Source organism: Symsagittifera roscoffensis, chromosome 7, assembly GCF_963678635.1.
Source record: "Symsagittifera roscoffensis chromosome 7, txSymRosc1.1, whole genome shotgun sequence".
In the NCBI taxonomy this organism is placed as follows: Eukaryota; Metazoa; Xenacoelomorpha; order Acoela; family Convolutidae; genus Symsagittifera; species Symsagittifera roscoffensis.
Genome location: NC_087068.1, coordinates 52,923,300 through 52,932,707, shown reverse-complemented (window position 1 = coordinate 52,932,707; position 9,408 = coordinate 52,923,300).

The window sequence follows — 9,408 nt, the reverse complement described above, 5'->3', positions numbered from 1 at the left end:
GTAAAATGTTCATTTTTCAACAATGATTCGAAACTTGTTTCTGTTATTATTGTGAAAATTTTCTCAGAAGTTGTATTTTTTGTCAAATTTGGTTAATTTTGAGAAAAAACTGAGGAGTTGGATCATAGAGTTTGATCTAGAAATTTCAATGAATATTACTCTTAGTGTTCATCTGAAGCGAGATTCTTGGGTGAATTCTCCTTGAATTGGACAAAAAACCAGTCAATTACACTACTGAAGGTTAGAACTAGAAAACTTGAATAGATTTGATAAGTTTTTTCTTTCCCGAAAGTTACGATTGATAACACTATTTCTCCGAGAAACCGGAAGTTTCAAATTGATTCTGCTAAAGTGTGTTTTTTATGTTCAGATTATTATATAAAGCAATTACTAGCTCGAATTAGGGTAAAATTTATCGTATTTTAAAATTTTGGGAGAAAATCGTGGAGAATTTTTTTATTTTATTCGAAGTTTTCTATCACTGCCTCAACATGATGCCAATCAATATAGAATATGGGCTTAATTTTGAACTCTTCAAGTATCCGTATTTTTTTTAAATAGAACAGAAGCAACAGAGAACTAGTCAAAACCTTTAGGTTTGTGCTGTTCTTTCCAAAAACTAAAATTTTTGCAATTTTTTCCAAAAATCTGACTTTTTTCAAGGTTTCAGTAGGTTGCAGTATAGTTCAGGATAGATTGACTACAGTTTTAAGAAATAGGATCATCTATGAAAAATAGTTATTAAGTCAAATTATATCAAATCTCATCGTGTTTTTAAGTTTTTCGTAAAAGTTTCCTTTTTTTGATAAAAACTTCCAAATTTTTATATATCTTACAATTGACTTACCATGAACCAATACACATAATACCTTCATTACACAATCTACACGTAATACTCAAAAATTATATAACGCATGCCGAGATTTTTAGCGAAAAAACTAGACATTTCCACACAAAATCAGAAAATTCCGTTTTTCTTACCACTCTTTTACCCTCACACTGAAACCTTACCATTCCCTATCTTAATACGTTGAGAAACCTATTCCCTATGTTGATAAAATGTATATCTAACAATTATACATAGGGATATATATACACTATCCTAATACATGGGAAATCTTTACACTATCCTAATATATGGGAAATCAAAACACTATCATAAAACATGGTTAGATCGGGTGCCAAATTTTTTTTCTGAAACTTGCCTTCTGAGACCTCACCATTCTATTTAGGAAACCTATTTCCTATCTTAATAAACAGGAAATAAATTCTCTCTCGAGTTTTTAATTCTCTACAATGAATTGCTAATACATAGGGAAATCTATAAATCTTTAAACCGGGCGCGAGTTGAAACTGCTTATGGAAATGCCACCTGACAGACTGATGCTGTTTTGGTTTTCTCCCAAGCCAAAATAAAATGTAATTATACGGTTTCAAACTTGTGGCTGAAAACAAAAAAAAAATGTGACCAGAATCATAATCAGAAAAAAATGAAATCGATATAAGTTTCAATAGCTTGAAACGCTAAAAGTAAGCGACTAATAAGCAATTGAAATTCAAAACTTTGAAAAACTTAGCAACTTGAACACAACCAGCCTCAGGATTAGTATCGTTAAAAAAATCAGGTTGCTAAGGAATGTTTCATTAACGTCAATGAGGAATGGAATAAATTGTCCTATTCATACAACTCGAACGTACTTTTAGGATGTCAGCCACATCCTAGTACTTTACATATGGTTTTTACCTGCCATAAATTAGCCTTTTTTGCGTCTCGGTTTCCAAGCTTATAACTCAATAGTTAAAACATTTAAAAGTATGTGTAAAAATTGAGATTTTAAAAGTATATTTTTACGTTGAGTTTTTAAAACAAAAAAGAGCAGATTGATTGTTTTTATTCTGAAAACTTTTGGAAGTAGAAATACGCAAGTAGGTTTTGCTCCTAAACTCTGCAACATCTAAAATTTTCAAAAAATACGCTTCATAGAAAAATTGAGTTAGAAAAGGAAATCAAGGTGCAAACTGTAATAACTAAAAAAATTGCCAAATTTATTAAGCGAAAAAACTATAGTTCTACGTAAGTTTCTTATTGAAAAAACTGAAACTAATTGGAACAAAAATTTCTTACAAATTGAAAATTTCAAAAATAAAGTTCATGAAAAAAACAGATCCTCCTGGTTCTGCCAAAGTATCAGTTTGCTTAGAAAGTGTCAGCAAGCTCCATTTTACTTTCTCTACAAATCTTTTTCCATCAAACTTTCTTGTTTTTGATCCAAAATACTGATATGTAGATCTTGAAAGCAAATTTGCGATTTATGCTTCAAGTATATTCTCCCAAAAAATGTCGGAGTTGGTTCACAAAAAAGCTCAAATTATCTGAGTTTTTGTGAAACTGTACCTAATATATCAAATGATAACAAATTTTCCGAACATTACACTTTCAGGTTTGATTTTTCTGATGATATAAATAATAAGCTGTTTTTTAATAAAATTATCTCAAAATTCCTTATGAATTAAATTGAGTTCTATCTCAAATTAAAAATTTTTTAGTTTCTGCTTCATCTACTATCTTTCAAAATAATTTAATTTGAACAAGATTTTACTTGAAAAATGAATTTTAGATAGAAAATTGTATTATTTCAACAAACATTCAATAATTCGAAGCAGAAATAATACCATAAATTGTTTGCAAGAAATCTTCAAATGATTTTTCAAACTGATAACAGTTTGCTGCTGTTTCAACTCTGAATTTTATATTGAAGTAAATTTTTTGTTGAAAATGTTGTTTGTTTTTAAATTCAAGTTTTCATGTTAGCAAAAACATGTATATTTTTATTCTCTTCTGGGTCGGTTATCAATTCTTAACTGAAATCATCAAAAAACAGTAGAAAATAATAACTGTGAATTATTCTACCCTATTGTCTGCTTAAAACTGCACTACTCTATGAACACTTTTTCAAGCACTAAGCAAGGAAAGCTTCAAAATAGTAACTAGGCAAAACCTTTCAACTAGTCGATGTTTTAAAAACATCCAGTTTTTCTACAAAATTTCAACAAATACTCAAACACTTAGCGTATGTTTGTCACTTTTACTACAAAATTATCGCAACAAAATCTCCTCAAGCTGTAGATTAAAGATTTTCGGATCAATTTCAGATTCAGTAAAAATTTATATTCAAAGTATTTTGCTCTTTGTTTTTATTAAAAGTATAATAATTTCACCTTCTCATGGAATGTGTTTCGTGACTGCTGAGCGTCTTTTCCATATTTAACACTTTGCTGACGAGAATAATGTTCCTTTGTGATATGATTAGTATGTTCCTCGCTGCTATATGTATAAAAACTGCAATTGGTACATTTTAGAATGCCACAGTGCCTTCGATGTCTTGACGCATCTTTACGTGTGCATTCTCTTCCACATTCAAGACATGCAGCTCTTTCGTTTCCATTCAGTGACTGCTAAAAGCAGTTATGTGAATTTCTCAACCAAATGTTTTTAACGTGAAAGAAAACCAGAATGGATATGCTATTTAGCCTAGCTGAAATAAAAACCATCCAATCTAACCATGGAGTTTTCAAAAATTTAGCTATCAACCAATCAGAATCGAGCATTAATTATAAGGAAATTTTTATCTTTTCTGATATCAACCAATCAGAGTCGAGCTTCAATGGTCACGGAATTGAATAAAATTTAACGTCAATCAATCAGAATTGAGCTCTACTTCTCATAAATTTTTCAACAATTTTGATATCAAACAATCGAGGATTCCTTCACAGGTAGTATTTATGGTAAAAACCAATCAGATTGAAGTATTCACAGATTTTAAAATACTTTGTAGTTCAGAACCAAATTATGTTTATGAAACATCCCAAACGATCATTTTTATTGAGTTTTTCTAACATAACGAACATATAAAATTGACACCAAAGAAAAATAAGTGAAACTTCTTGGCCTTTTTTTTGTTTTTTTTCGAAACTCAGTTCAAATTTAAAACTTCGATCAAAATTTTTCCGATTTGTTCCATTTCTAACCAGTGAAAAATAAACCACCGGAAGTCTTTTAAATTTGGATAATCGATTAAGAGATATTCTGACAAATCTAGATTTTGTATTTGTATCAAATTCAAAACAGTAATGGAAATGATGTTACTTATCTTCAATAATTGTTTCATAGGTCTTCCGTTATTTCGTTTTTTAGTGATCGACCACTCAATCTGACTTATTTCTTCTGAAAAAACATTGTTGATAAATCTGGGAGTGATTTTTTCCGAGAAATGTCATCTCCATTTGTTTAACAAAACTATTGAAATTTCTGTGTTTCTATACAAGTTAAAACTAAAACAATCTCCATCAATGTCATCTGTCGACCACTTTTTTAGTTTTTTGTAGTAGTTCAAACTTCAAATCTGATAAATGTTCTTTTCAGACATTGAAAACGAGTTTTGATATAAACATATTTCTTACGGAATTAAGCAAAGAAACTTAAAAAAAATTGAATTGTTTTACCTTTTTTAATTTATTTTCTATTAGCAATCACCATAAAATTTGTTTTTTTTTGTATTCTAATTAGTTTTTAGGACATTCTAGCTAATCAAAACTTCAAATTAACGCAAAAAAAACGAAAACAACTAATGAAATTCAAAAATTCGAAAAAATAATGATCATGTTTTCAAGTAAATATACGTTTATTCTTGTATTTTTTTTTTCAAATAAGGCAAAAATTAATTAATTTTGATAAAAGCATTAAATAAATATTTTTTTTTTTAATTTCGTAAACAATTACTGGATAATTAAATGATAACTGCTCAGTGTCTTATGTCAATTTTGATATAATTGTATGTTTTGTCTGATTTTCTTAAAATTGTTTGCTTTGTCTGAGTAAAAAAAAACAGTTTTATTATGAACCAGTAATATTTCAATTACGAAACGTACAAAACATCTTAAAGCATTACTGAGGCTTACAGTTATCAACAAAAATGAACAACAACTTGTTTCAATGCTTCATTTTCTTTTGCAGTCATGAGTCGAATATGAAAGTAGAGCTTACTCAAACTGTACTTCTTGATTGTGGCACCCACCCTCCTCTTTATGTATCTTGCTATTTCATATACTCTATCACAAATGTCGAGCTCCTGATCCATATTGATTTTTTGCCAGATTTGGCTTCATATATGGGTACAAGTCCAAGGTTTTCAGCATCGTGAATAACGGTATTCCGGCTTGCCGAAATTGCGTCTTCTTCTTTTTCACTTAGATAGACTTGTTGGAACTTTTCAAATTGTCCCAAATCATGAATGTTTAAGAGTTGAAAGCACGGTTCAAAATATTTTTTACCCCTGTAGGATTTTTGGAACCAAAAAAATCTCCCAATTCTTGTTTGGTTTTTGAGAATTCAATTTAATTGGGACTAGTGGTTTCCTTGAGTACGTTTCCGAAGATTAAACTGATCAGATGAAGAGAAATGAGAGATATGGCTTTGAATTTAAATGAAAATGGAAGTAAACAATATGAGTTATCGCGATTTTCATGAATGGATGTAGTAAGTAGTACCAAATATGAGTTTTCCCTTATGGAAAGTTTGTAGGCGTTTTTTCTCCTATATAAATCCATAAATTTCTGCAAAAAATCTTTCTTCCCAATGGCAGCTGCTATGTGTCAAGCTCTTCCCAGATCTTTTTCAGACTACAAAAAAAAATCGCTACTTATTTCTGTTTCCAACGAGTTTTACGAAAAACACATAGTAACCCAAGATTATTATGTGTCTACCCACAAAACTGTATGTTTTTTGGAGAATTGTAAGTTCCATTTGGTTTTAATAGGAACTTTTTCAGCCATTTTTTGCAGAGATTAGATAATTAGTTTTACATTTGTCAAAAAGTTAACTGTCTTTACACCTTGCTCAAACACAGATTCCGTTCAAATATTGTTATATCAAGCGGAGAAGTATTCAATCAGCTTAATTGGGCAGTTCAACATAATTTACGATGAAAAAACGCCTAGTATTGCAATGAAATGACTAACTCGAAAAAAATACAAAGGACATTATCTAAGTTCTAATCAAAATTGCTTCCACACAAGCTCATGGTTCAGCGTTTCTGGACAGAGTTCGAAAAAAAAATCAAAATTCAATATATGAGTCTGATTTGTTAAAAATAATTGATTGTTTTATTGATTGTCACGGTTCTGCGAATAGTGATTATGAAAGCTTTGGTTCAGCAACACTTAATTCAAATGAAAAGAGAAAAACATTTTACATACAAATGGAAAACAAGAAAAAGTGAGTAAAAAGACAAAAATTGATTTAATTTTCGAGTTCGTTGTCACTTTTTTCTTCATGTGCCACACCATGTTTTCTTCTAGACAGAGCTAATTATTCTGTTGAGCCTTCAATTTTTCTTTCTTGTACCTTGTATCACGAATTGTTTCAACTTTTTCAGCCAATCATGTAGGGAAATAGATATGTCAAATTCAACCATTTGTTCCAAAAATTCATTTGTAGTAAGTGTTCACTTGCAAGCAAATGAAAACTATTTCCGTATCCCACATTCACAAATATTTTTTAATTAACTGATGTGAAAACCCGTAATCCATTCTGGAAGGTGACTTAGACATAGCCAATTCTTTTCTAAACTCTCTAATTCTTTTACTCTCAAGTTCTCTCCATTCTGAAAGATCTATGGTATTTTGCTAACTAGCCTGGAAGAGTTTATTAAATTTGAAATCTTGACAATTTCGTTACTAATTTTAAACTGCTTGCAGTAACCCGCCCATTATATTATGGTTGGTTTCAACTTTTAGGTCAGATTTCCGATTCTTCTAAAAATTTTTCTCAAGTTGATAGAACGAACTGAACTGTAGGAAATTTTCAATCAAAATGAAATATATAAATTATAACTGCAAATTTTGCTGAAATTGTGATAAAAATATCTGAGCTCATTCAAAGCTTTTTCAACTGTTGGTTGACTTTAATTGTTTATAAAGGGTTTTGTAGAATAAGAACTTTTGTTCTACTAAGGTGTTTCAAAAGTGAAGAATTTCCTTGAAAATTATTCCTATTAATTACAACCTTTAATAAGTATCTTAATTTAGATTTAGTAATCTAGCAAAATAGCAAAAGTTTGCAAATTTTTTCATCAATCTCATCAACTTAGAGTTGATTTTTATATTCTGATTGGTTAATTTTTTTTTGCATATTTCTAGAATTTAGAAGATTCAGAAAAAATTAGAAGTTAATATGTAATGACTTCTCATAAAATTCATAGCATCAATCTGTAGATTCTAAAAATTAGAAGATTGTAGAAGTTAATGAATAATGACGTCAATTTCTCAGGTGAAAATATCCCTTCCAGTTTTGACTGTTCCTTGAAAGTTAAAGTGTAATGATGACATTTGCTCAGGTGAAATTTTTTCTTTATTGCCTAAAAATAAAAACACATCTTCTTAGCTCTGTAGAGAATCATCTCAGACCCTTTGATTGGCTTTTTTCAAACAATAATTCTTCACTATAAAAACTGTAAAAATTATACAGTTTTTTATCACTTTTCTTGATCTGTCCTTTATTATTTTTTCAAAGGTTCTGATTGATGATAAAACAAGCAACAATTGATTTCAATTTATCGTGAAACTTTCAATGGAAATCGATCCGAAAATTATTAATCTACAGTGAAAACTCCATTGGTTGCAAGCTTGCGGAGATTTTGTTGCAACATTTTTGATTTAAAAGTGAATAACATACGCTAATGAGTGTTTGAGAATTTGTTGAATTTTCGTAGAAATACTGGATATTTATAAAACAAAGTCTAATACTAAGATTTTGCCTAGTTATTATTCTGAAGCTTTCCTTTTTTAGTGCTTAAAAAAGAGTTCATAGAGTAATTCACTTTTGAAAAGATAATGGGGTTGATTTATTCACAATTATGGTTTTCTACTGTTTTTTGACGATTTCAGAAAAGAATTGATAACTGACCTAGAAAAGATTAAAAAATATATATTGTTTTGCCAACTTGTTAAAATTTCAATTTATCAATATACATTATTCTCAACAAAAAAATTTCATCAAAAATGAAACTCAAGAGTTGAAACAGCAAAATTCTGTTATCAGGTTGAGAAATCATTTGAAGATTTCATGCAAAAGATTTATGGTTTTAGTTCTGCTTCGGATTATTGAATTTTCCTTAAAACGAAACTTTTTTCCGTCTAATTTTCAATTTTCAAGCAAACTTTTGTTCTAATTAAGTTATGTTGGAAGATAGTAGACGAAGCAGAAACCCAAAAAATACTAATTTGAGATAGAAACTCAATTTAATTCACTAGGAGTTTTGAGATGTTTTATTAAAGTTAGCTTATAAAATATATCTTGAGGAAAAATCCATCATAAAAGTGTAATGTTTGGGAATTTTTTTTTCATCATTTGATATATTAGCTAAATTTACGCAAAAACTCTGATATCTTGAGCGAATTTTGTTTTGTGAACCAACTCCGATCAACTTTGGAAGATGATACTTGAAGCACAAATTGAATATTTGCTTTCAAGATCTACAATTGATTATTTTGGATAAAAAACATAAAGTGTGATGTATTAAGAATTTTAGAGAAAACAAAATGAAATAATCATGAAAATTGTGTTATAGAAGCAGTAGACAGATAATTATTAGTTTTGAAGAAGACTTTGTTCAATTTCATCCAATCAAATATAAACTTTCTGAACAATTTAGCCCATTTTTAGTCTTTTTTAGCAGTCAAATGTTTATTTTTCAACAATGATCCGAATTTGTTTTCTTTATCATTGTAAAAAAAAACTTCTCAGAAATTGTATTTTTTGTCAACTTTGGTTTAATTTTTGTTAAAAAACTGAGGAGGAGTTGGATCATAGAGTTTGATCTAGAAATTTCATGAATAATGTTCTTAATGTTCATCTGAAGTAAGATTCCTAGGTGAATTCTCCTTGAATTGAACAAAAAACCAATTAATTACACTACTGAAGGTTAAAACTAGAAAACTTGGATAGATTTGATAAAATTTTTCTTAAGCTAGATATCTTTGAGAGAAATATTTTGAGAAAAAAATGTTGAAAAATTTATATTTTTATTCGATATTTTTGTATCACTGCCTCAACATGATGCATATTAAAACACAATTTGGGCTTATTGTTATACTCTACACGTATCCATATTTTTTTTCAAAAAGAACAGAAGCAACAGAAACCTAGCCAAAACTTTGAGATTTCTGCTGTTTTTTCCAAAAAAAAAATGAAACTTGTGCAATTTTTTCTGAAAATCTGATTTTCGAGGTATCAGTAGGTTTCAGAATAGTTTAAGCTAGATTGAGTACAGTTTTAAAAAATAAGATCATCTATGAAAAATAGTTATTAAGTCAAATTATATCAAATCTCATCGTGTTTTGAAGTTTTTA